The 27298-nt window shown below is 41.0% G+C and overlaps 1 protein-coding gene across 2 annotated transcripts in view; it reads left to right on the top strand.

Moving 5' to 3' along the window:
• Window positions 1-5498: 5498 nt before the first annotated feature.
• Window positions 5499-27298, top strand: part of OSMR (oncostatin M receptor) — an 89309-nt gene continuing 67509 nt past the window's right edge. For both annotated transcript variants that reach the window (XM_034960149.3, XM_024928756.4), the window contains exon 1: window positions 5499-7263. The gene's annotated coding sequence lies outside the window, so the exon portion shown is untranslated. The remainder of the gene's footprint in view (window positions 7264-27298) is intronic.

Genomic DNA, 27298 nt, shown 5'->3' with positions numbered 1-27298 from the left:
AGATAGTTCAATAGAAATTATTGAATCTGAAGAGCACAGAAAAAAAGTTGAAAAACAACAGAGGCTCATGGGCATTTAGGACTATATTAAGGGGTCTGACATACTTGTAATCGGAATTTCAAAAAGATAAGAAAGATAATGGTGCAGAAAAGGTACTAAAAAGATATACAGGCTGAAAAATTCTCCAATTTGGTAAAAGACATAAATTTATAAATTCAAGAAGCTTAGCAAATGCCAGGCAGGGTAAATAATAATTTTAAAACTTCTAAGCACATAGTTGATAAACTATTGACAATCAAAGATAATGAGAAAATATTTAAACCAGAGAAAAAAATGACACATTATATTGACAGAGGAAAGAAGAATCAAATAATGGCTGACTTCTCATCAGAAGCAATGAAAGGCAGTAAAATGCAGAACAGTATCTTTAAATAGTTGAAAGAAAATAGAATTCTATCCAACAAAAATATTCCTTGAGGATGAAGTGAAACAAAGATATTTTCAAATAAAATAAGACTAATACTATGTATCTCCAATAGACTTTCAATAAAAAAGATACTAAAGTAAGTTTGTTAGGCTTACAGAAATGCTACCAGAGAGAAGCTTAGATCTTTGGGAAGGATTTAAGAACATTAAAGGTAAATATGTGTATAAATATAAAAGAGTAGTTTTCCTCTTAATTTCTTTAAAATACATATTATATTGTGGGTTTTATCTTGTCTGTAGATGTAATACAGTTTACAACTATAGTGTAAAGGATGGGGTGTGTGGTTAAATGGACCTATTAAGTGAAAAGGTACAATACTATTTCAAGTACACAGTGAAATTTAAGATTGTACACTGTAATCCATAGAGAAAACATTAAGACATCATGCAAAGAGAAATAAGAAAAAGACAAAGGCAAATAAAAATGAAATTTAAAAAGCGTTCAAAGCCAGATATGGTGGCTCATGCTTGTAATATCAGCTACTTGGGAGGCTGAGGCGGAAGGATCGCTTAAGGTCAGGAGTTTGAGACCAGCCTGGGCAATGGAGTGAGACCCCAACTCTAAAAAAATTAAAATGGAAATATAAAAAGATAAAAAGTATTTATATAGTCCAGAAAAAAAAGAAGAAAAGGAGGAATAAAAAAACAAAACCAGAGAGAACAAAACAGAAAACCTATAGTAAAATGGTAGGCAAAACACAAGCATATCAATAACTGCCTTAAATATAAGTCTACTAAACACTCTCTATCAAATTAAAATGCAGAGATTGTCAGTCAACTTCTAAAAAACAGTCTCAACTATATGTTTTCTGTAACAGATTCAGTTTAAATATAAACACTACTATAGACTTATTTCGGATCAACCTTAAGCCAATAGTTTTCAAATACCCAGAAAGTTCCCATCTAATTCTCTCCAAAGTATTTCTCTCTCACTGTATTAATGTTCTAACCTTTAGCATTAACAACTGCACTCAAATTTAGTAAGTGCCATAACCACAGGCCAAGAGAATAAAAGCAGCTATCAATATTCAATATTTTCCCTAAAGTCCCTGAGGGAAAAAAAGTAAAAGATCCAGGGAGGTTCTCCTCATTGTCTGGTTTCTGATGACTTCTGGAAGAAGGTGTGAGCACAATTACAACATCTGGAAGAGGGTGGAATGTGCAAAATCCATCAATCAATCAATCAATTTTCAGATAATATCTAGTTTAATCAAGGAATTCCTGTAGAATTATTGTGGATAATATTATTCATCACTTAAATTAAGAGATTTTGAAAGAAAAGCAATTCATCATTAAGTAATTATAGGGAATTCCTAAAATGATAAAATGAGAAAGTCCCATGTAGTCTTCTTACGCTCAACATCTTGCTTTGTCATTGCAGTGTCACTTTTTTGGATATTTAGAAGTGTTAGATGTGTAACTGCACCAGACCAGTCTGGTTCAACTTTTTTGTTTTTCCAATTTTTATTTTAGGTTCAGGGGGTACATGTGCAGGTTTGTTATGTGGGTAAATTGTGTGTCGAGGAGGGGATTGGTGTACAGATTATTTCATTACCTAGGTAATAAGCATAGCACCTGATAGGTAGTTTTTCAATCCTCACCCTCCTCCCTCCAGTAGGCTTTGGTGTCTATTGTTCCATCTTTGTGTCCATGTGTATTCAATGTTTAGCTCCCACTAATAAGAATATGCGGTGTTTGGTTTTCTGTTCCTGTGTTAATTAGCTGGTTCAACTTTATGGTTCCCCATTTATATAGCGAAGCTGTGAGTTGTGTTTTAGTTGCCATGGACCCCCAGGTTGAAGGTCATGTAACTTGAGGAGGCTCAGATGAACTAAGAATGCAACCATGGGCAGAACCTAAATGCTTGGATCACTAAATTAAGAAGTGGACACCACATGGCAGGATCCAGGATCCAATGAGATTGCACCCTGGTGTCACCTCATGGCAGGATCCAGTCAGATGGTGCCTCCCAGCCTCACCTTATTGCAAGATGCAATCAGGTCATGCCTTGTTACCCTCTGACTATAAAACCTGACCCAAGTGCCAGGTGGGGACACAGATTTGAGCCAGACCCGTCTCCTTGCTTGGTAGCCTTGCAATACATTTTTCATGCTACGAAAACCGAGTGTTTTGGTGTTTGGCTTTCCATTGCACAGTGGGCAAATGGACCCAGTTCAGTTCAGTAACAGATGTCCTTTAATTAATCAAGCTTTATGATAAATTTCAGATTAATTTTTTTTTTGGAAGACCTGTTTGGCTTTCCACAAAATAATTATTTCCACGAAATAATTTTAATTTCCAATAACTTTTTTTTAGAAATAAGGCCAATATCACCACCAATAATAATCACAGAGGCACGCGTTAAGGCCTAAAAGTGAATCTTTAAGATGTCAATGTCAGCTGGGCACTGTGGCTCACATCTATAATCCCAGAAATTTGGGAGTCTGAGGTGGGTAAATCACTTGAACCTAGGAGTTCGAGACCAGCCTGGACAACATGGCAAAACCCTGTCTCTATAAAACATACAAAAATTAGCCAAGCATGGTGGCGCGTGCCTGTAGTCCCAGCTGCTTAGAGGACTGAGGTGGGAGGATTGCTTGAGCCCAGGAGGCGGAGGTTGCAGCGAGCTGAGACTGCACCACTGCATTCCAGCCTGGGTGACACAGACCCTGTCTCATTTAAAAAGAGTCAAATGTGATAATATGCCAACAAAACAGAATTCTACAGAACTTGTCGATGAGGGTAATTGTAAACCATTATCCACTGCTTAGGTGATGAAGCCACTTTCTTCACAAAATCCCCGATACCTTCAAATTCCATCAGTTGGTAACAAAATGCTGCCATCTTGTAATTATAGCTATTTACAGTAGTGGAATAAATAGAATCATAATTATATTTCACAATTTACATAGCTGATTTCATAGATGTATGTAAACAAAGATATAGAGATATAGACAAATATAATCTTCCTGACAGTTATAGAACTATTTTTCCTCTGAGAAGTTAGATAGGTTGGCAATACATTCCACTAATCCCTCCTCCATAATAGTTATACATATGAGACTTTCTGATGGAAGATGGAAGATGAAAGAAGATGGATCGAGAATCATTCCCAGGGTTTTAACTTCAGTGTCCAGAGGACACTAAATGAAGGCTGGCCCATTAACTTAGTGAAGGTTAAAGGCTGGACCATTCACTTAGTATAATAAAATCAAGTGAGCACAACTGAAGTTTGAATTTGGGCATACTAATTTCGAAGTACGGTCTGGAGTGCAGATGAAATCATTGCAATGGAAAGGAAGAGCTGAGAGCCATCAAGGCACAAGTAGTCATTGAAATCCTGGATGTGAATATGATTATTCAGGGGGCCCTGGGGCCCTGGGAAACACCAACATGTAGGGGGCAAGTGGAGAACGAGAAGTCCAAAAATATGAGGGAGGAGGAAGTCAGGGAAATGAAGGAAGAATGGAGAGAGTATTGCTACTGAAATCAAAAGGAAGAGAGAATGTCAAGAAAGAGTGTTTAATGGGCCGGGCGCGGCGGCTCACGCCTGTAATCCCAGCACTTTGGGAGGCCAAGGCAGGAGGATCACGAGGTCAGGAGATTGAGACCATCCTGGCTAACACGGTGAAACCCAGTCTCTACTAAAAATACAAAAAAATTAGCCGGGCGTGGTGGCCGGCGCCTGTAGTTCCAGCTACTCGAGAGGCTGAGGCAGAAGGGCGTGAACCCAGGAGGCGGAGCATGCAGTGAGCTGAGATCGTGCCACTGCACTCCAGCCTGTGTGACAGAGCAAGACTCCGTCTCTAAATAAATAAATAAATAAAAATAAAAACACACACACACAAATAAAAAAATAAAAAGAGTGTTTAACGAAGCAGAATAATATGTGCCTTGGCCACACAATCCTATCAAAACTAAGCAAGGATGGATATTTTAGCTCTTAGCTTAATAAGCCATTGGTATTTTTCATCTTTTTCCTGTTAGCTATTTTCAGGATAACTGTTTAAAACTAACTTATGGAACATAACCTATGTATCAGTTTCCTAAGGCTGCCATAACACATTACCACAAACTTGGTGGCTTAAAACAACAGAAATGTATTCTCAATCTGGAGGCCAGAAGTCTGAAATTAAGATGTTGGCAGGGCTAGCTTCTTCTTAGGGGTTCAAAGGGAGCCTGTTCCATTCCTCTCTCCTAGCTTCTGGTGGTGGTCGGCAACCTTGCCATTCCTTGGCTTGAGTCAGCATAAGCAGGATCTGTCTCAGTGGTCACACAGTGTTCTTTCTGGGTGCCTGTGTCCAAATTCCCCCCTTTTCAGAAGTACAGCAGACACTGGATTAATCTTATATGACCTCAGGTTAACTTGATTAAAGCTGCAAAAACATTATTTCCAAATAAACTGATATTTGGAGGTTTTGGGTGGATCTGACTTTATGGACCCAGTGCACCCACTGTTAAGGGCATGATCGCAAATTTATATGGTGCTACTGCATCTAGATTCTAGAATAAAGTATAAATTTAAGAAATTAGAATGGTGTAAAAACAGATAAATTATATGTGGGCACCAAATTTTTACACTTCAGTCTCCTTCAATTGCAATAGGAGCCCAAAATAAGCCTCACTTTTTAGAAATTCATACTGGGCTGAATATTTTTATTTGACGTCTCATTTGCTAGAAGAGAGATCCCTTTCAACTGTTTCTATAAAGAATAATTTTTTTTTCTCAGTAAAATATAAAATCATAAAGACTTTCCAACTCTTGGGCTTGGCAGTTTCCATAACCATGCAGATGGCTAAACTAATGGACTCTTTAAAACTCTTCAAGTAATGAGAGGTGTGGCAAAGGACCATACATTTATTGAGACAAAAATACATTTTATTATCATCAAATATTTACTATGCATCATGGTCTTTGTGGCCCCATTAGGTATTAAGTGTATTAGGGCCTTTAGGCCTTTGTTTTAGGAAAAATAAAAAAACAAAAGGACTCTCAGCTTTCCTTGGGATGACATTGGGGAGGAGCCAGATATGTGAACAAACATAAAAGTAACATTTTAAAATAATTCTGTCATTATTTTGAGTCATCCAGTCAATTCAATATAGGATTCTAAGATATGTTTATGGTCGATACTTATTGATCACTCTTGGTTCCCTCCCCCACCCCCCTCCTACAACCTTGCTTTTGTGATACTTTCCAGGGTCCCCAAACTCAAACCAAACTAGGCTCAGCTGATCTGGAGCAAGGCCCCTTGCCTGCTGATCTGTCAGGCATCCAGACAGGCGAGGCTATGGGAGCTCCCCGTCCGAGGCTGCCTCGGAAGGCTCCTGTTATCCTCTAAGAGAGGTGAAATGCACCTTTCAAAGGCCCAGACACGGTAAAGATTGGATGGCATTTTTGGCCGGGCGCAGTGGCTGACGCTTGTAATCCCAGCACTTTGGGAGGCCGTGGCGGGCGGATCACGAGGTCAGGAGATCGAGACCATCCTGGCTAACACGGTGAAACCCCGTCTCTACTAAACATAGAAAAATTAGCCAGGCGTGGTGGCGGTCGTCTGTAGTCCCAGCTACTAGGGAGGCTGAGGCAGGAGAATGGTGTGAACCCGGGAGGCGGAGCTTACAGTGAGCCGAGATCGCGCCACTGCACTCCAGCCTGGGTGACAGAGTGAGATTCCGTCTCAAAAAAAAAAAAAAAAAAAAAAAAAAAAAAAAGGTTGAAGATTGGATGGCATTTTTAAGAGGAAAAGTAAACCATGTGTCGCATGTCGTAGCATTGGGAAATAAAGGTTTCGGGACTGTTGCACCGAAGAAACTTTGTCGGACAGGGCGTTTCTGGATAGAACGCGAGTAGGGGAAAAACGGGGACCCTTTGATTCGGTTCGAACACGTTTTCATTGCTCTGGACGCCAAATGGAAACACGGCCAAAATTTAGTTAAAGGACTTCTCTTGCCTGAAGATTTTCGGACGGGGATCTCACGGGTTTGGCCTCTGGGTTGGGATGACAAGTGCCCCTGTGGGATACACAGCCCCAGGCCTCATGGGTCACTCGGCTTCCCTCTGGTTCCGCCGGCTGGCCCGGGCGTCCTTGGTCGGGGCAGAAGCAGCGCTGCGCGCGGGGCACGGAGCCTTGGCCGCCGAGTTTTCGGTTTCCAAGTTTCCTTCCCAGGCCTCTCCCACTTCCTCTTCTCACTAGTGCCCGCCCGCCCGCAAAGTCCGGGTTGTGAGGCTGCGCCTCCCGCAGGATCGCGGCCGCCTCCCCCCGGGACTGAAGGGAGGGAATTCCTGTGGGTCCCAGGAGTGCCAAGAGTGCGCAGCAAGACGGGAAATTGCAAAAGACCTCACCCCTCTGCCCTCCCCCGCGGTTTTCCAGTAACTCCCGCCTCTCCGCGCTTGCCCCGCAGCTGATTCATAGCCCCGGCCCGGGCCGCCTCTGCACGTCCGCCCCGGCGCCCGCACCCGCGCCCCACGCGCCGCCGAGGACTCGGCCCGGCTCGTGGAGCCCTTCGCCTGCGGCGTGAGTACCCCCGACCCGCCCGTCCCCGCTCTGCTCGCGCCCTGCCGCTGCGCCGCCCTCGGTGGCTTTTCCGACGGGAGAGCCCGGTGCTGCGTGGGAAAGAATCCGACAACTTCGCAGCCCTTCCCGGCTGGACGCGACCGGGAGTGCAGCCGCCAGTTCCCCTCCTCGGTGCCGCCTCTGCCCAGCGTTTGCCTTGGCTGGGCTACCACCTGCGCTCGGACGGCGCTCGGAGGGTCCTCGCCCCCGGCCTGCCTACCTGGTGGGTAAAAACTAAACGATTCATTCCTTACAGGCCGCACAGTGCCGAGTCGCCCATTTCTCAGCCTGTTTGAAATTCACCATCCCGGCGCCTTTTTCTCAAATGATGGTGGAATGTTTGTTGAGTGGAAAATTCCCACTTGAATCCCTCTTGCCTCTCTCCCAACACATCGTGTGGGGGAGTTCATTGCTTCCCCTACCTCTCCTCTCGTAACCCTTGACTCCCACCTGAGAGAGCCATTTTTCTGGGAATCCGTGTATCTCTCCCACCTGGTCCCTAGTGTAGACGCGGGAGGAGCTCAAGCACAGGTGGAGAGAGGAATCCCCGGGCGACTCTGCAATAGTGTCCGTCCGGGGCGCTTATCTTCTTCTCCAGCCACGTGAGTGGAAGTGGCCCTCTACATTCTGGAAACCTAGGCACGGAGGGGTTCAGTAACTTGTCCAAGGCCATATAGCTAGCTGAGAGGGCACTGAAGTCCGAGCCCGGCTCTCGCAGGCCAGGGCTTTACCCCTGACACCGCGATTCCTTTCTCGATAGTTCTTCATCTGCCCTTCATCCACCAACCCATGCATGCCTGCATCCGTCCATCCATCCTGCCTGCCTTGCTGCGGGAGGCACAGTGCTAGGTGCTGCTGATGGAGTGGCTTGGTAACAGACCTGCCTTGAAAACACTTTGGGAACAAGATATTCAAGAGAAGTAAAAGGGAGGGTCTATGAAGGCAGAGAAGATAGAATTGAATGTAGGATACTTAGTTTGAGCTAGAAGGAATTCTGATGGAGGAGAAAGAAATTTTTAGGTTTTATTCCCAAGATTAAAACTGACTTTGGAACATGGGTCAAACTACTTATCACCTCTTAGTTTCCTTGTCTGCAAATAATAATGGTTCATACTTACTGTGAACCAGCCCCTATTCTAAGCACTTGACATACGCTAGCTCATTTAAGCTTCACGCGTGAGGCGGGTACTAGAATTTTATTTTATTTTATTGAGGAAACTGAGGCCCAAAGAGGTTTTGCAACTTGTCTAGGGTTACACAGCTAGCAGGTGACAGTATCAGGATTTGGGTTTGGAGTCTGCTCATGATCACCGTGCTGTAGCTCAAACTCTAAGACTGGGTGGGGTGTTTCATTATGGTCTTGCTTTGTCTGTCTCCTGGGCTGCTTTAAAATGCACTCAGAGCCCTTGATGTTCCCAAACTCCGCTGTGTCTGAGAATCATTTCTTGAGCTTTCAAAGCATCAAACTCCAAACACAGCCTTCTATTCAGAATCTTCAGGAAATACTCAGTTTGTTTTCCCCGTAGCATTTGTTCAGTGCCTCCAGTGGCAGGAAGCTCACCACCTCACATTTTATTGTGGGAAGAGCTAGTTCTCTGCTGTAAATTGCCTCCTTGTGACTTATATCTTGGTCCCAGTTCCCGTTTGTCCCAGCAGGTGTGGCTAAGCCTTTTGTATCAAAGGTGGGTTTGAGAGAAAAAGGCTGGTCTTGGGTGTTTCTTCCGCAGGGACCCGAGCCGCATTGGGGAGAACACATAAACACTGGGTCTTTCCCCCTCTACCCTTTTCTTTAACCTGAACAGAGCAGGAACACATGCAGAGGTATTCCTGGATCTCTCATGTTTTTGTAACCCTTTTGACCTGAGGACAAAACCGAATCAGGAGAACTGTTACGGTTTTCAAAGAGGAATCAGTGGTACTGTATTTAACAAGAAGAAGGTGTGTATTTTCCTTGTGGGAAAGGACTGGGGCATTCATTGGCTGCAATAGAAGAGAATCTTAGTGAGTGTGGTCTTGCTCACTTACAGGAACTGTGAGCCTTGGCCCTCCTTTCGCTGGGGGAGGAAATCCTTCTTGATTGCTTAAAAAATGTGTAAAATGGGGGAAAAAAAACCCAAACCGAAACAAATAGAATATCATGGCCTTGCTGGAGAAACCCCCTCCTCCAAGCAGGCTTCTTTGTAGCTACATGAAGGGAGAATTTCTTTTCCAACAGCTGTGTTGGTGGCTTCATAGCCTTCCTTCCCTCCTCATTTTAGTTCTACTGGTCGCTCTGCATTTGTGCACTCCACGTTGTATTCTATTTTTGTGTTTTAAAAATAATACAAATAATAACAACTCATTCTCACTCAATATAGAAGTGAAGTGAAATGTAGACGTGCCGTCACCATCCTCCCTACTCCCACTCAGAAGAGGGAAGGTTAAGTTTGATAATACCATTCTAAGGCTTGTTTTTCTTTTCTATAGTTTTACATAATACATACATATACATATGTTTTAAATATGCAAATGATCTTACTATACTTATTGTACAGCTTGCTTTTTCACTTTCCAAGTCTTAGAGATCTTTCCATTGTCTCTAGATACCTCTTTTGTTAATGGCTACGTGTTGTTCTTTTTGTGTGTGTGTGAGATGGTCTCACTCTGTCACACAGGCAGAAGTGCAGTGTCATGATCATGGCTCACTGCAGCCTCGACCTTCTGGGCTCAAGTGATCCTCCCACCTCAGCCTCCTGAGAAGCTGGAACTACAGGCACATGCCACCACACCTGACTTTTTTTTTTTTTTGTATTTTTTGTAAAGATTGGGTCTCTCCATGATGCCCAGACTGGTCTTGAACTCCTGGGTTCAAGCAGTCCACCTGCCTTGGCCTCCCAAAGTGCTGGGATTACAGGTGTGAGCCACTGCGCCCGGCCAGCTACATGTTATCCTAAAGTAGAAATAGAATGTAATTTATCCATCCTTTCCTGTATTGATGGACATTCAGCATTAGCAACGTTGCTTCAGAGCAGATCACACATTCATCTTCCTGCTCAAGTGTGAGTATTTCTGTGGAAGAGAATCTGAGGAGAGGTATTCTTGTGTCAAAGGGTTTGCCCCTTTTTCCACTTGATAGATACGAAGTGGAAGGTAACGATGTAACTTCATATTTTTGTAAAGTTTTAGACAGCTGATCCAATAGCATTTATTTAATAATTCATCTTTTTTCCAGCTCATTTGAAATTTTGTTTTTATCATTAAGTAAATTCCTGTTTGTAAAAGGGTCTGTGTCAGGATTCTATTCTGTTTCATTGATCTTTTTTTTGTTTGTTTGTTTTTTCCTATACCAATATTACTCTGAGTTAACTACTGTAGCTTTATAGTGTTTTTGAAAATCTTGTGGTATATATTTGTGCTTTTTAAAACAACTTTTTTATAAATCACATACATTTTCTCTTTACCAATATCCTGTCAAGTTTAATAAAATCCTATTTTTAATTAAGATTTTATTGAGTTTATAATTGTTAGCAATTTTTAATGCTTTAATGTCCACTTTGGTATGAGCTCCAAGCTTTAAGGAAGCTGTGTCATGTGAACTTTGGTTAATGACTTATCTGATTTCAAATATTGGCTACACATCAGATTAACTGGGTCAGTTTGGATAAATTACTTTTCAACTTTCTTATCCTTAATTTCCTCCTCTGTGAATGGGAATAATAATATAATCCTTTTCTTAGCGCTGTTGTGAGGATTCAATTAATAAATGCATGTAAGTCACTTAGCAAAGCACCTTGTAGAGAGTTAGTATCTAATACATGCTAGCTGGGATCTTTTTCATATTTATATCCTACTCATGGTTTTGCAGAGTGCCCTACTGGTAACAGGAACCAGTAAATATTTCCTTTATTTATTGGTAGTATCCTAAGAGACAAAAATATATCATATATTTTAAATATAGTAGTGTTTCTCAAACTTGAATGTGCATATGAATCACCTGAGGATATTATTTAAATGCAGATTCAAGAGGTCTAAGGTCTGGCCTAAGATTTTGCATTTCTGACAAGCTACCAGGTGATGTCAATACTGCTGGTCCTTTGTCCACATTTGGGTGTACAGTCTTGTACAACTATTTAAATTTATGCTGCTAGTGATAGTACTTCCTATTTGTAATGAATATGATTGACAGCATTTTTAAATTGATTTCTTTTAAAATTACATGCTAAAGAACTAAATTATAGTTGTTTTCCTTTCTTCCTTCTTCTCTCCCTCTCTTCCTTTATTTTTGTTAAAAGAAAGAGGGTTGGTAAGATCGCTAAATAGAATACCTAGCTCTGTTCTTAGATCTAGAGTCATTGAGGCAATTAACTATCTGGATTATTTTAAACTGTTGACTTAAGATGAAGACAGTCATATAAAATATATGCAGCCTGAATATGACATTTAATGTCAACTAAAGAAAAGCACAATTGTAAGTGGCTTCTGCAAATAGAAAAATGTAAGACATAAAGAACACTTGGAAAAATGTAAGACAAAATAATTCTCAGAAAAGAGTGATTGAGGTTTCATTGTTCATGTGTAATGCCAGCTTTTGAGAAGATGTGCATCAACAGAAGTTACGCTTTCTTGTGAGTAAATTTTTCATACACCATGGTATTTCTTGGTCACCTCTTTCTACTTTCAATCTCCCTAATGGGGGATTTTGAGCAAATTTACTTCATATATATACTTCAGTGTGTCTGTCTGTCAGCAGGGGATGGTAGTATGATTTTTCTACTCAGGACACTGGTTACTTTTTGCATTTGGAAATAGATCATTAAAGTATCTACACTCTCTCAGAACCTAAGAGGTTACATTTTCTGTACAGAAAAACACGGCATCCTCCCAGGCTGATCCAGTAGGTAAAAACTGCCAACCTTTTTCAAGTCTGTTCAATACCATGGGTTGGACTGGAAACACAAACACTGTCAACTAGTTTAATCATGTTGGGATATATGGTTTCAAGTGTGGAAATAAGGAAATTGCCACTTGCACAAGACTGAGCTTAATATGTTTAAAACACGCACACACACACGTTTTAAGGAATGCTTTATGTTGCAGAACTGTATAACTTAAAGTGAGTTATCTATAATTTCTCTTATTCTGCCCACCTCCCTCCCTCCATCTCAGCTCTAAATTTATAACTTAGTAAGTGGGTGTGTCTTTGGGGCTGGTTTGGATCCCTCAAGTAGAAGAGAGCAAGCCAGAAACACATGTGCAAGAGATTTACTGGGGGAAGGACTTGTAAGGGGAAAGGGAGTAACTGTAGGCACAGAGCCTTCAAACCCAGTGCAGGTGTGATGCCTGTGGAAGGAGATGGGGAGGAAGGAAGGTGGGAAGGAGTTGCTTCCAGCTGCAGCCATTGGGTGGGAGCAGCCTGGGGTGTGTGAATCTTCCACAGATCTGAAGGGGCAGTGTCTGAAGGCTGTCAGTCATCTACGCTCTCTTGAAGGGAGCACTGAGGGGCACAGCTGCACACTGCCACAGTTCTCTTTCAGAGATGTTCTTATGTATATACTGTTTTGAAACTGACTTATTCACTGATGTGGTTTGGCTGTGTCCCCACCCAAATCTCATCTTGAACTGTAGCTCCCATAATTCCCTCATGTTGTGGGAGGAACCCAGTACGAGATAACGGAATCATGGGGGCAGTTTCCCCCATACTGTTCTCGTGGTAGAGAATAAGTCTCACGAGATCTGATGGTTTTATAAGGGGAAACCACTTTCACTTGGCTCTCATTCTTCTCTTGTCTGCCACCATGTGAAATGTGCCTTTCTCCTTCCACCATGACTGTGAGGCCTCCCCAACCACGTGGAACTGTGAGTCCATTAAACCTCTTTCTTTTGTAAATCACCCAGTCTCTGGTATGTCTTTATCAGCAGTGTGAAAACAAACTAATACATTCACTCAATATTTTAGAATATTTTTCCATGTCAGTGCATGGATCTAGTTCATTCTTTTTAACAGTTGCATGTTGTTCCTTTGTAGAAATGCACCATAATTATTTTTCTGTTCTTTTTGAAAGGCTTTTGGATTTTTATTTTTTCCCTCATGTACACAGTGCTATAACAGTCTTTAAACACATTTGCGTACAACATGTGCAATACTCTGTCTATCATCTGTAGGGCAAAATTTCAGCAATAGAATTACAGAATGATTTCTGGATCAAGAGAAATACACATAGAATTTTAGTAGATGTGGTCAAATGGACCTCTGTAAGGTTGTATGCTTTGATCATTAGTGAGTCACAATGCTTATTTCTGTAAACTCTTACCAATGTGAGTTATTAAGACCTTTTTAAACGTTACCAATTGGATACTACATAGACATACACAGACATACACACACACACAATTGTCTTTAATTCTTAGTGATCTTGCCAAGTTTTTTGTAGGGAAGGGTGATATTTGTATTTCCCTCTTTTCATGAATTATGTATTCATGTTTTTCTACAGAGTTGTATGCCTGTTTTTACTTATTTCTAAGAACTCTTTGTATATGAGGGATAGCTCTTTGTGATACATATTGAAACTATTGTTTTCATTTAAAGCACTAAAATGTTTCAATGTTTATGAATCAGTATAGCTATCTTTATCATTCTTCACCCTCCCCCTACATCCTTATCTTTTTTGCTTATGAGTTTTATATCATGCCTAACAGATTATAAAACTATTTACCTATGATTTAATCTAGTACTTTTAATGTTTTTATTCCTTGCATTGATATCTTTGTTCATCTGGAATTTATTTTGCTGAAGGAAGTGAGGCAATAGACTTAATGATAAAATTAACATTAACTGGGTTTGCTGTATGTAGGTTCTCATAAGCCCATTTAATCCTCATGCCAATGCTATAAGGTAGGTTATTTTATTCTTCTCCTTCTACAGAAAAGGACATTGAAACCTAGAGGGGTTAAATCACTTGTCATTGGCCATATGGTTTTTAAGTACCAAAGTAGGAATTTGACCCTAAGCATTTTATGTCAGAGTCCATGGTACTTAATTATTAATATTACAGCTTCCTTTTCCCACAAGTCTGCATGCTATTGTTCCAGTACCATTTTGGGGAATGATTTATGTGATCTCAAAAGTGATTTAAAATATCACCTTTAGCATATGTACATATTTTTTGGATTCAGAATACCCTTGGATTCCAGTTTTTCATTTTTTTATTTGGCTTCATTTACCTTTTAGAGACTCAGCTTTAATCCTAGCTGATGTCACAAATTCCAGAAATCTTGAACTGAATGTTGCGTTTTTAAAAAATCAGTTATTCATCAGCTAATTCAATTTTATAAATCAGGATTTACCTTATAACACTGGTGGAAACACTTAACCATTATCCAGTGGACAGGTTCAAGAGGTGGGGTGTGGGGGACGGACATGAAAGGAGAAATATTCAAAGCTTCCCATGGCTGTAGCTTCTGATTGTGGAGCCTTGAGGAGGAAGGGAATTGGAGTGAACACTTGTAAGTAATCAACCCTATGCTGTAAGGCAGAGGCCTCTTCAAAGGGGCTCTCAAATATATAACTGGCAGTACTCTTAAAAAAAAAAAAAAAAGATAACCGAGCCTGAGAATCATGCAGAACCCGCAAGAAGTAGCATTCAACTCTTTGTACTGCTGCACAGGACTCTTTCATAAATGCATACACCCAGGCATGAGACCTCCAAGAAAGGGCTTCTTCCTTTAAAATGGCATTTGCATAAGACATCATCAGGTCACCCAGCCAGTTTTGAAGAGTTTGGCAACACACCCACATTCTTGGGACGTGAATGACTCTTATCACGCTGCTTCTCATGGGCATTATTTGTGGTGAGGAAACTTCCCAGGAATATTTCAGTAATGACAGAACAAGAAGTGTGGTGAGGAAGGGCAGACTAAAATCCATTTAAAAAGTTGTGTTTTATTACGCATGTGATATTTTTCTGAGGGATTTTCATAAGCATCTTTACTGAGAATGAGATTTTGCAAAGAGACAAGATTTGATTAAGAAGTTCTACAAAATCAATGGGTAATTTTTCTTTCCTTCTTTTGCCCTGCAGAGAAGGAAAGTCAATGCAAGATTTATAAATTAGGCAATATTTGACAATAGTAAAAGTAGAAAGGCCTGAACAGATATCTATTTTCATTAAAAAAAGATTGAAAGCAAAGAAGAGAGAATGTGAGAAAATTAGTACCCATTTTTATTCATTTATCAAATACTTACTGAGTAGCAACTGTCTTCTGGGACTGACAGACAATGGGGAATAAGATCCAGGCCTGCCTGCAAGTGGCTTATAGTCTAGTTGGGAATGATGGAGACCTGAAAAAGAGAGAGAAATGAAGAACAGATTTGGGGAAAGGACCAAGTAGTGGGGATGAAGTAGGAAGTATTTTTTCCCTTTCTAAATTCTGCTGCTTCACACTTCCCTGACTTCCTTTTCTCACTGGAAGTTGGAAGTAGCAGTGCTCCTCACTGACAGTAGTCGAGAGAGAAAGCTGGCCGGGTGGATGAGAGAGCTGGCTGCCTTTCTTGTGCCAGAAGCAGAGCTGCAGAGGAGACACCACCAAGGTTGTCCCGGCCAGAGCAGCAGTGAGACTGTGTCGGGGCTGCAGGGGCTGTGCAGATTGCTCACCCCCACCACACAGCCCTCACCCTTGAGGCAAGCTAGGAAAGCCTGGCCCAATCTTGGATTTTCACTTGATCTGCAGGAGGGGCCACAGTAGAGGGTGTGGAGCAGCCCAGAGCTTCGTGCGCTGACCTCCTAGCTTTTCTGTCTGTACTTCCGGTTTGGTGATGGTCTAGTCCTATGGGTTTAAGTACTATGTGTAAGCACTGAGGATGCCTGAATGTATATGCCTAGCCAGGACCACTCCCAGACCTTCAAACTGTGTATCCGGCTAGCTGCCTGACATCTTTTCTTGGAGATGAAATAAGCATCTTGAACTTAACATGTGGCAAATTGAACTATTGATACAGACCACCAGGTCTGTTACTCCCACACTCCTCTGCTCCTCCTTAAACAGTAATTCCATTCTTCGAGGGGCTCTGGTCAAAACTGTTGTAGCCATCCATGATGTGTCACTTTGTCACCACCCCTGTCCTGTCAGCTCTATCTTTTAAATCATTCTCAAATTCTACCACTGCTCACTGCTTCCACGGCTGTCACCTGCTCTGAGACCCTCATCATTCTTGCCTGGACCATTGCACTAACCCCCCCAACCCCCACTGCCACCGCCACACCCCCCACCCCCACCTGTTGTCCCTCACTTCACTGTTGTCCCTCACTTCACTGTCTTCCCTTCAGTCTCTCATCCTTGCAGGCTTCTGTTCAATGTAAACCAGACCGCGTTACTCCTCTGCTTAAAATCTACAGTGGCTCCCATCTGGCCCAGAGCAGAAGCCCAGTTTCTTCCCATATTTTGCCTGCTCTGTTCTGCCTGTCTGCATGCCCTCTAGATGTCTTCTCTGGCTCTCACCAGCTTGCTTGTTCACTCCTCTCTAGCCACACCTGGCTCCTCCTCGTTCCCTAAATCCTCCAAGCAGCCCCCAACCTCAGGGTCTTTGCAGAGTTTTCTCCCTCACCTCTGGGCTTTTCGTTGTGTTAGTCAGGGTCCCATCCATCAGGAAACAGTTGGCACACTTGGAATAGGACAACTTGAGGAGAATTTATTTACAAGGTATAGAACTGGGGACTTCTTGGGTCTTGGAAGCAGCTAACTTGGAATCATTGGTGTCTGTGTTTTTTCACACTGCGTCAGCCATGAGGAAGCCTGTTCCTATGGCATTTATCAAAGAGGCTCCACAGTGTCTCTGGAATGTTCTGCCAGGTGTTGATTCCTGTTCTGCACGTTTTGATATACTTTATTGATTTTAGCAGAAGGTTTTTGGACAGTAGCTAGGACTCATCTTCCCTCTGTCTGTGGTCCTCAGGTGGCCTGGGGCCTGAAACACAGGGGGTGGCCTTGTCCAGTCCCACTGCTGGAAATAATAATCACTTTGCTCATGTGTAGGCAGTGACTACTGTGTCCTGCTTGCCCCTGCCCAACATGTGTGAACTGATGACAGAAGAAAACAGGGAATCTGAGCGCAAAAGCTAACCTTCTAGGATTCATAGCCTGACATATGTGAGAGACAGTATAAAGGGCAGGAATTCCAGACAAGACTATCTTGTGATCTTTTATTTTTGGTTTTAGAGATAGGCTCTGACACCCAGGCTGGAATGTAGTGGTGTGATCATGGCTCACTGCACCCTTGAACTCCCAGAAACAAGGGATCCACCTGACTCAGCCTCCCTTGAAACTGGGACTAGGGGCACGTGCCACCATGCCCAGGTAATCTTAATTTTTATTTGTAGAGATGGATCTTGCTATGTTGCCCAGTCTGGTCTGGAACTCCTGGCCTCAAGTGATCCTCCAGCCTCGGCCTCCCAAAATGCTGGGATTATAAGCATGAGCCATCATGCCTGGCCCAGACAAGACTATCTTGATGATTCTCAAAGGCTCTTCTGTGGTACCCAAACCATAGAAATACATCTTTTGTAAATACTCATGTCTTTCCATTGTGTTGCTTGACAGCTTTTATTCTCTAATTTCTGCTTACCCTTAAATGGCAAGTGGCTTCTAATTTTTAGTCTTAAGTTTTTCTGCCCTATAACCTTAATTTTTTGTGACATGTAAAATACTCGATATTCTAGGAAAACATCAAAATTTTAGAAACATTTTAAGTAGTCCTTTTTAAAAAACATTTGGCAACATGCACATCATTCTCTGAATCATCTGCTTTTAAATTTATGAGATAAGATTTCCTTTCAGTGGTGAACACCTTGCATTCCTCAAATGATATGAATGTGAAGAGGATGAGATACTAAGCCCACAGAATATAAGGGATATTTTAAATTTCAAAGTGAGTGTCATTTAGGAGGATTTTTCTTTGACTTCCCCTTGGTTATGACTAGAAACTATTTCCTCTAGAATTAGTTTTCCCCCTGGCTTTAATATTCAGTTGTAATACAAACTCATTTGAAGTTTTATTTAAAATTGACACAGAATAATTATACATAATTATGGGGTACAGTTGTGATGTTTCAGTGTATGTATACATTGTATAATGATCAAAGTAATTAGCATATTCAAAACTTTACACATTTATCATTTCTTTCTGATAACATTTAAAACTCTCTCTTCTAGCTATCTTTTTATTTTTATTTTTATTTTTTTCTTGAGATGGAGTCTCGCTGTGTCACCTAGGCTGGAGTGCAATGGCGCCATCTCAGCTTACTGTAACCGCCGCCTCCTAGGTTCAAGCAATTCTCCTGCTTCAGCCTCCCGAGTAGCTGGGACTATGGAGGCATGCCACCATGCCCGGCTAATTTTTGTGTTTTTAGTAGAGATGGGGTTTTACCATGTTGGCCAGGCTGGTCTCAAACTCCTGACCTCAGGTGATCCTCCCACCTCAGCCTCCCAAAATGCTGGGATTACAGGCGTGAGCCACCATGCCCAGCCTCTTCCAGCTATCTTTTAAAAAATTGTATATATAATAATTGTACATAATTTAGGGGGTATATGTGATATTTTGGTACATGCATAAAATGCGTAGTAATTAAATCAGGGTCTTTAGGATATCTATCACCTGAAACATTTATCATTTCTTTATGTTGGAGAAATTTTTTCCTCTAGCAATTTTGAAATACACAATATGTTGTTGTTAGCTATCATCACCCTGTGGTGCTGTAGAACACTAGCCCTTGTTCCTCCAATCTAACTGCATGTTTGTGCCTGTTGACTGCCCCCTTCCTAACCCTTTTCAGCCTCAGGTAACCATCATTTTATCTTCTATTTCCATGAGATCCACTTTTTTTTTTTTTTTAGCTCCCACATATGAGTGAGAATATGTGATATTTTTCTTTCTGTGCCTGGCTTATTTCACTTAACATAATGACCTTGAGTTCTATCCATGTTGCTGCAAATGACGGTATTTCATTCCTTTTTATAGCTGAATTGTATTCCACTGTGTATGTATACCATATTTTCTGTATCACTCGTCTGGTGAACAACACTTAGTTTAATTCCATATCTTTGCTATTGTGAATAGCGCTGCAACAAACATGGGGGTGCAGGGATCCCTTTTATATACTTATTTCTTTTCCTTTGAATAAATACCTAGTAGTGGGATTGCTAGATTGTATGGTAGTTCTATTTTTAGTTTTTTGAGAGACCTCCATACTGTTTTCTATAATGGCTCTTCTAATTTACATTCCCAGCAACAGTGTATGAGTGCCCTTTTCTCTGCATCATTGCTGGCATTTGTTATTTTTGCCTTTTTGATACTAGCCATTCTAACTGGGGTAAGATGACACCTCACTGTGGTTTTGATTTGCATTTCCTTGATGATTATTGATGTTGGGCATTTTTGCCATATACCTGTGGGTCATTTGTATGTCTTCTTTTGATAAGTCTATTTGGAACATATGTCCACTTTTTAATGGAATTTTTGTTGTTATTGTTGAGTTGAGTTCCTTGCATATTCTGGATATTAGTTCCTAGTCAGATGAATGGTTTGCAAATATTTGCTCTCATTCTGCGGGTTTTCTCTTCACTCCGTTGATTGTTTCTTTTGCTGTGGAGAAACTTTTTAGTTTGGTATAGTTCTGTTTATCTGTGTTTGTTTTTGTTTCCTGTGCTTTTGAAGTCTTAGTGATAAAGTTGTTGCCTTGACCAATGTTCAGAAACGTTTCTGCTATGTTTTTTTCTAGTATTTTTATAGTTTAGGCATTATATTTAAGTGTATAATCCATTTGGAGTTTATTTTTGTCTATGATGAGAAATAGGGATCTAGTTTCATTCTACTGCATTGCTATCCAGTTTTCCCAGCACCATTTTTCGAAGAGTGTGTCCTTTCCCCAATATATGTTCTTGGAACCTTGGTTGAAAATCATTTGGCTGTAAAAATGTGAATTTATTTCTGGGTTCTCTAATCTCATAAATTGGTCTATGTGTCTGTTTTTATACCAATATCATGCTGTTTGGGTTACTGTAGTTTTGTAGTATATTTTGAAGGCAGGTGTTGTGAGGTCTCAGCTTTGTTCTTTTTGCTTAGGATTGCTTTGGCTATTTGAGATCTTTTGTGGTTTCATATGAATTTTAGAATTGTTTTTCCTGTGTCTATGAAAAATGTCATTGATGTTTTGATAGGGATTGCATTGAATCTGTAGATTGCTTTGGGTGATATGGTCATTTTAACAATATTATTTCTTCCAATTTATGAGAATGTATTTGTTTGTGTTTTCTCCAGTTTCTTTCATTAGTGTTTTGTAGTTTTCCTTCAACATCTTTCACCTTCATGGTTCAATTTATTTTTAGGTTTTTTGGTGTAGTTATTGTAAATGGGATTGCTTTCTTGATATCTTTTTCAATCAGTTTGTTCTCAGTGTATAGAAACACTACTAGTTTTTCTATGTTGATTTTGTATTCTACAACTTTACTGAATTCATTTATCAGTTCTAAGAAGTTTTTGTGGAGTCTAGGTTTTTATATATACAAGATCATGACATCTGTAAATGGGGACACTTTTTCTTTCTCAATTTGGATGCCTTTTATTTTTCTCTTGCCTGATTGCTTTAGCTAAGACTTCCAGTACTATGTTGAATATGAGTTGTAAAATTGGGCATCCTTTTCTCATTCCAATTCTGAGAGAATAAATTTTGCTTTTCACCATTCAGTATGATGTTAGCTGTGGGTCTGTCATATGTGGCCTTTATTATGTTAAGGGTCATTTCTTCTATGCCTAGTTTGTTGAGAGTTTTTATCATGAAGGAATGTTGAATTTTATCAAATGCCTTTTCTGCATCTATTGAGATGATCATATGGTTTTTGTCTTTCATTTTTTTGATGTAACGTATCACATTTATTGATTTGCATGGGTTGAACCATCCCTGCATCCCTGGGATAAATCCCACTTGATCATGGTGTATTATCTTTTTGACGTGTTGTTGGATTCTATTTGCCTAGTATTTTATTGAGGATTTTTGCTTCCATGTTCATCAGGGATATTGGCCTATATTTTTCTTTTTTTGTGTGTCCTTGTCTGGCTTTGGTATCAGGGTAATGTGAGCCTTGTAGAATTAGTTAGAGAGAATTTCCTCTCCTTTAATTTTTTTTGAATACTTTGAGAATTGGTGTTAGTTCTTCTTAGTAAGTTTGGTAGAATTAAGCAGTAAAGCCATCTGGTCCTGGACTTTTCTTTATTGGGAGACTTTTATTACTGATTCTATCTCACTACTTCTCATTGGTCTGTTCAGGTTTTTTATTTACTTCTGGTTCAATCTTGGTAGATTGTGTGTGTCCAGGAATTTATCCATTTCCTCTATGTTTTCCAATTTGTTAGCATACGGTTGTTCATAATAGTCTCTGATGATGCTTTGTATTTTTGTGTTATCAGTTGTTATGTCTGCTTTCCCTTTTCTGATTTTATTTATTTGGATCTTCTTTTTTTTCTTGGCTAGTCTAGCTAGAGGTTTATCAATTTTGTTTACCATTTTAAAAAAACAACTTTTGTTTCATTGATCTTTTATATTATGTTTTTAGTCTCTATTTCATTTAGTTCTGCTCTTTATTTTGTTCTACTCATTTTGGGTTTGGTTTTTCTTGCTTTTCAGTTTCCTTGAGATGCACCATTTGGTTATTTATTTGAATTTTTGCACTTTTTTGATATAGGTATTTAATGCTGTAAACCCCTCATAACACTTTTTGCATTATCTAATAGGTTTTGACATGATGTGTTTCCATTTTCAGGACTTTTTTTTTTTTTTCTTTTGAGATGGAGTCTCGCTGTTGTCGCCCACGCTGGAGTGCAATGGCACAATCTCGGCTCACCGCAACCTCTGCCTCCTGGGTTCAAGTGATTCTACTGCCTCAGCCCCCTGAGTAGCCTCCCGAGTAGGTGCCTGCTAACATGCTTGGCTAATTTTTGTATTTTTAGTAGAGATGGGGTTTCACCATGTTGGCCAGGCTAGTCTCGAACTCCTGACTTCAGGTGATCTGCCCACCTCAGCCTCCCAAAGTGCTGGGATTACAGGCGTGATTAGGACATTTTTTATGTCCTTAACTAATTCATTGACCCAATGGTCCTTCAGGAGCTACTTTTCCAAAGAAAATTTCCAAAGTTTCTCCTGTTATTGAATTCTAGTTTTATTCTGTTGTGGTTTGGGGAAACACTTGATATGATTTTGGTTTTTAAAAATTAGTTGAGATGGCCAGGTGTGGTGGCTCATGCCTGTAATCCCAGCACTTTGGGAGGCTGAGGCGGGCACAGTTCATGAGGTCAAGAGATCGAGACCATGCTGCCAACATGGTAAAATCCCATCTCTACAAAAATACAAAAATACAAAAATTAGCTGGGCATGGTGGCATGTGCCTGTAGTCCCAGCTACTCAGGAGGCTGAGGCAGGAGAATCGCATGAACCCGGGAGGCAGAGGTTGCAGTGAGCTGAGATCGCGCCACTGCACTCCAGCCTGGTGACAGAGCAAGACTTTGTCTCAAAGAAAAAAAAATTAGTTGAGACTTGTTTTGTGGTCTAAAATATGGTCTATTTTGGAGACTATTCCATGTGCTGATGAGAAGAATGTATATTTTGCAGGTGTTGGATAAAATGTTCTGTAAATGTCTGTTAGGTCCATTTGGTCTAAAGTGCAGTTTAAAATCAGTGTTTCTTTGTTAATTTTCTGTCTAGATGATCTGTCCAATGCTGAGAAAGGGATACTGAAATCCCTAAATATTATTGTATTAGAGTCTATCTTTCCTTTTAGATTTAGTAATATTTGCTTTATTATATATCTGGATACTCTGGTGTTGGGTTCACATATATTTGGTATTTTTTATATCTTCTTGCTGAATTGAGCCCTTTATTACATATAACAACTTTCTTTTTCTCTTTTTCTGGTTCTTAACATCTGTTTTATCTAAATACAGCTACTCTCACTTGCTTTTGATTTCAATTTGCGTAGAATATCTTTTCCTATCCCTTCACTTTCAGTCTATATGTATCTTTACGGGTAAAGTTTGTTTGTTGTAAGCAGCATGTAGTTGGGTCATTTTTAAAAATCCTTTCAGCCTACACCTTTCAAGTGGGGAATTTAATCCATTTACATTACATTCAAGGTTATTATTGATAGGTGAAGATTTATTCCTGTCATTTTGTTAACTGTTTTTTGGTTGTTTTTTATATCCTTTTTTCTTTTCTTTCTCTCTTATTGTTCATCATTGCAGTTTGGTGGTTTTCTGCAGTGGATATATCTGAGTCATAGCTCTTTCTCATTTGTGTGTCTGTTCTACCAATTAGTTTTATATTTTCACGTGTTTTCATGATGGTAGATATCATCCTTTCACTTCCAGATATACGATTCCCTTAAGCATTTCTTGTAGGGCTGGTGTAGAGGGGATAAATTCCTTTAGTTTTTGCTTATCTTGGAAAGACTATTTCTCTTTCATTTTTGAAGGATGGCTTTGCTGAATAGTATTCTTGCCTGAAGTTTTTTTTTTTTTCTTTTAGCACTTAGAATATATCAGCCCCTTATCTCCTGGCCTTTAAGTTTTCTGCTAAGAAATCCATAGTTAGTCTGATGGGGGTTTCCTTATATATGACTTGATGCTTTTCTCTTTCTTTTTAAAAAATTATCTCCCTGTCTTTGACTTTTGACTGACTTTTTTGGGGTTGAATATCTTTTGGGATCTCTGAGCTTTCTGTATCTGATGTCTGTATCTCGTGCAAGAATTGGGAAGTTTTCAGCTATTATTTTGTAAAATAGATTTTCAATGTCATTGCCCATGTCTTTTCCTTATGGAACACCAAAAATTTGAGTATTTGGTCACCTTGTGGTGTCCCATACGTCATGTAGGCATTCTTCCTTCATTTAAATTCTTCTCTCTGTCTGTCTGTATCTCTGTCTTTCTCTCTCTGTCTGTCGCTTTTATGACTGAGTTATTTCAAAAGACCTGTATACGAGTTCAGAAATTCTTTCTAGTCTGCTGGTGAAGCTCTTGATTGTATTTTTTATTTCAATTATTGAATTATTCAAGTACAGGACTTCTGTTTGGTTCCTTTTAATGATATCTCTTTTGTTGAATTTCTCATTCAGATATGAATTGTCCTGATTTCTTTGAATTGTTTATGTTCTATTGTATCTCTCTGAGTTTCTTTAATATCATTACTTTGAATTCTTTTTCAGACATTTCATAGATTTCTTTTTCATTGGAATCTGTTGCTGGAGAATTATTATGTTCCTTTGGAGGTATCACGTTTCCTTGCTTTTTTATGTTTCTTGTGTCCTTACATTGCTATCTGAGCATCTGGTGAAAGAGTTGCTGTTTGTAATTTTATGGATTTGCTTTGCTTTCATAGGGAAAAGTTTTTTTCCTATAGCTATATCAATAGTATTGGTTGGGTAGAGAGAGTGCTTAGGTTTTGATTCTGGCTGGACACAGTAGTGTAGTCTCTGTATGATATATTTGGCTGTAATCAGCATTAGTAGTGTCTGTGAGTTCCTTGGTGGCTTAGGCTGCTGTTGTTAGTGGAAGCTGTGGTGAGATTTTGTTAAGGATGGGGACACCAGACAGGCTGGTTGTTGAGCCCCACTGGTGGTGGTGGCACCAGGCCTACTGTGTTGGTCCTTGGGCCCCCACATGCGCACCTGATGTACAGAAGCACCAGTGGTAGTGGGGTTGGATGGGCCAATCCTTGGGCCTCCATGTGGCTTGCTTGGGTGCCAGCAGTGGCAGTGGTAGGCCAGGCAGGCAGACAGATCTTCTGGCCCTTGGGCAGCATGTGTGATGCTGGTAATGGTAGTTGTGTCTGGTCAGCCCTCAGGACCCCAGGCAGCACACATGAGTGCTGGTGGTGGCTGTGATGGGCTGTGGCAGGCCAGTTCCCAGACTCCAGGTAGTGTGTGCAGGTGGGTTCTGGTGGCAGTGATGATGGCAGGCTCATGCTCAGGCTTCCAGGAGACAGGTGCAGATGCTGGTGGTGTTAGACTGGGCATGTTAATCACCAGGCTCCTGGATGATGTATGTGGGCACCAGCAGGCTGAGAGGGGGGGTTGTCCTCAGGACTCCAGAAAGTGTGAGTGGCTGCCAGAGGTGGTGGGCAAGGCAGATCAATTCCCAGGCCCCCGCTTCATGTGTGCAGGCGTGCAGGCACTAGTGAGGGTGGTGCTATGCGTGGCAAGCCTGTCCTCAGGCCTCCCGATGTTGTGCATGAATGCTCGCTGTGGTAGGTGGGGCAAGTTGATCCCCAGGGCCCTGGACAATGCACTCAGGCAGTGCTAGTGACAGTGGTTGGTGGGGTGGACTGGTCCCCAGGCCCCCTAAAAGTACATGCAGGTGGGTGGCAGCCCTGATGCTGGAGGTGGGGTGCAGGTTAGAGTTGCTGTCAGTGACAGTGACCCCAAGTAATGGACTCTCAGGCTTTTGGGAGCACATGCTTTGGCTTCTTTTGTTCTGAGGGTAGCTTCCCTTTTGTTCTGAGGGTAGCTGCACCAGTTGTTCCCCCGGGTATAGACTGAGTGAGGTAGAGTGCTGGGGACACAGCCACACTGCTGGGTCCAGCCAGCATTACAACACCACAGCCCTCTGAATGGATATTGGGTGATGTCCGCAGGGCTGCAGGAATGTGGAGAGCAGGGTCTGTTGGCCCCAGCACAGGATGTAGTCTAATGGAGGTGGGCTCTCAATATGGTCCTGTGCTGATGAGAGGGAGGGGGCGGGGACCCCACATGCACTCCCTCTCTGGAGCAATGCCATCACACAGGCTCCAGAGAGCTCCCTATGCTAGTCTCAGGGCTGGCAAGGGTGGAGGGGCTGTCTAGTGGCTAGGATTATAGGAGTTCACAGTAGGAATATGAACCACTGGGGATCTCTCACTTAACTTTTCCTGGCACTGGGGAGTTTCTTCTTGCTCTGAGCCAATCCTGGCTGGGTCATCTGCTTTACCTCTCTCTCCTTCTAAGGGGTTCTCTGTCACTTCCCTGCTGAATTCCAGTGGTTTCTCTTCGATGCTCTATTCAACATGTGATTATCTACTTATTGTACTGGTCCTTTTAAGAGGAGGTGAGTGCCAGGTCCCTCTAGCCAGCCATCTTGAAGTCCCTCCCTCAGTGTATTCTATTTGAAGTTTTAAGTAGAGATTTTGGAGAAGTATGAATGACTTGTTTGCCAAAAATAGAAAGCAGTGGAAAGAGGTGCTTAAAGGAATATAAACAAAACCTGTTCTTTGCAGACTTTTGCTTCTGTTTGCAATTGTGCTTAGCTATAGACAGGTCTGACCACCCTAGAATAATTCGATAATGTGGTTTACCCTCTTCTTATCTTCACTGTTGTTCCCACTTATCTGTAAAGTATTATTTTTTAAAATAGAGGACATAGGCAGTAACAATTGATTATCTGGTTTACTGAATTGCTGGCTTTTGATAAAATCCAGGTGGCTGGACAGAGGCAAAAACTGGTTTCAAATTAATTGTTTCATTGTTGCCCTCTGCTGAGTCAGAGTTTGAAGGAGAAAAGTGAAATTCAGTGCTTCCCCTGACTAACCCATTTGTTCTTAAATTAAGAACGTATTAACCTTTTTGAGGTCATCCAGCCTTATTCTTGATGTCCTCAGATTTTTCCCGTGGTCAAAGTACCTGATGAATCACTGAAGCTCTTTGGCTCTTTACAATTCTTTTCTAAGGAAAGGAAAACCAGAAATTATTTGGAATAATGAAAAACTGTCTCTTGGGAGAATATGCTAACCTAGGTTAAATTTTAATGAGGGAGATAGGGAAGAATGGAGATGCTCTCACCTCCAAGTAATTAAATTTAGCTCTCTTGAGACTGTTGTATTTGGAGATAGGGAATAATGGAGATGCCCTCACCTCCAAATAATTAATTTAAATTTAGCTCTCTTGAGACTATTGTATTTGGAGATAGGGAAGAATGGAGATGCCCTCACCTCCAAGTAATTAATTTAAATTTAGCTCTCTTGAGACTATTGTATTTGTTCTCTTTCTAATCAGAGTTCGTGGTCCATATTTAACTCTTGTTTCTCTGCTTGACCTTTCTTCACCAATCTTTGCTTGGTCTGAATGAATTGGTTGATCAGTTATCCATTGCCACCAACCATCAGTGGCACACAGCAATAAGCATTTATTGCTCTTTCACCTGGGGTCAGCTGCTCTTGTCTGGGGTTGGCTGGCTGCTGGCTGATCTAGGCTGGTCTCAGCTAGAGCAGCTG

The sequence above is a fragment of the Pan paniscus genome, chromosome 4 (genome assembly GCF_029289425.2).
Source record: "Pan paniscus chromosome 4, NHGRI_mPanPan1-v2.0_pri, whole genome shotgun sequence".
Classification (NCBI taxonomy): domain Eukaryota; kingdom Metazoa; phylum Chordata; class Mammalia; order Primates; family Hominidae; genus Pan; species Pan paniscus.
Note: the sequence above shows the minus strand (reverse complement) of the source record. Positions and strands in the feature narration are given on the sequence as shown.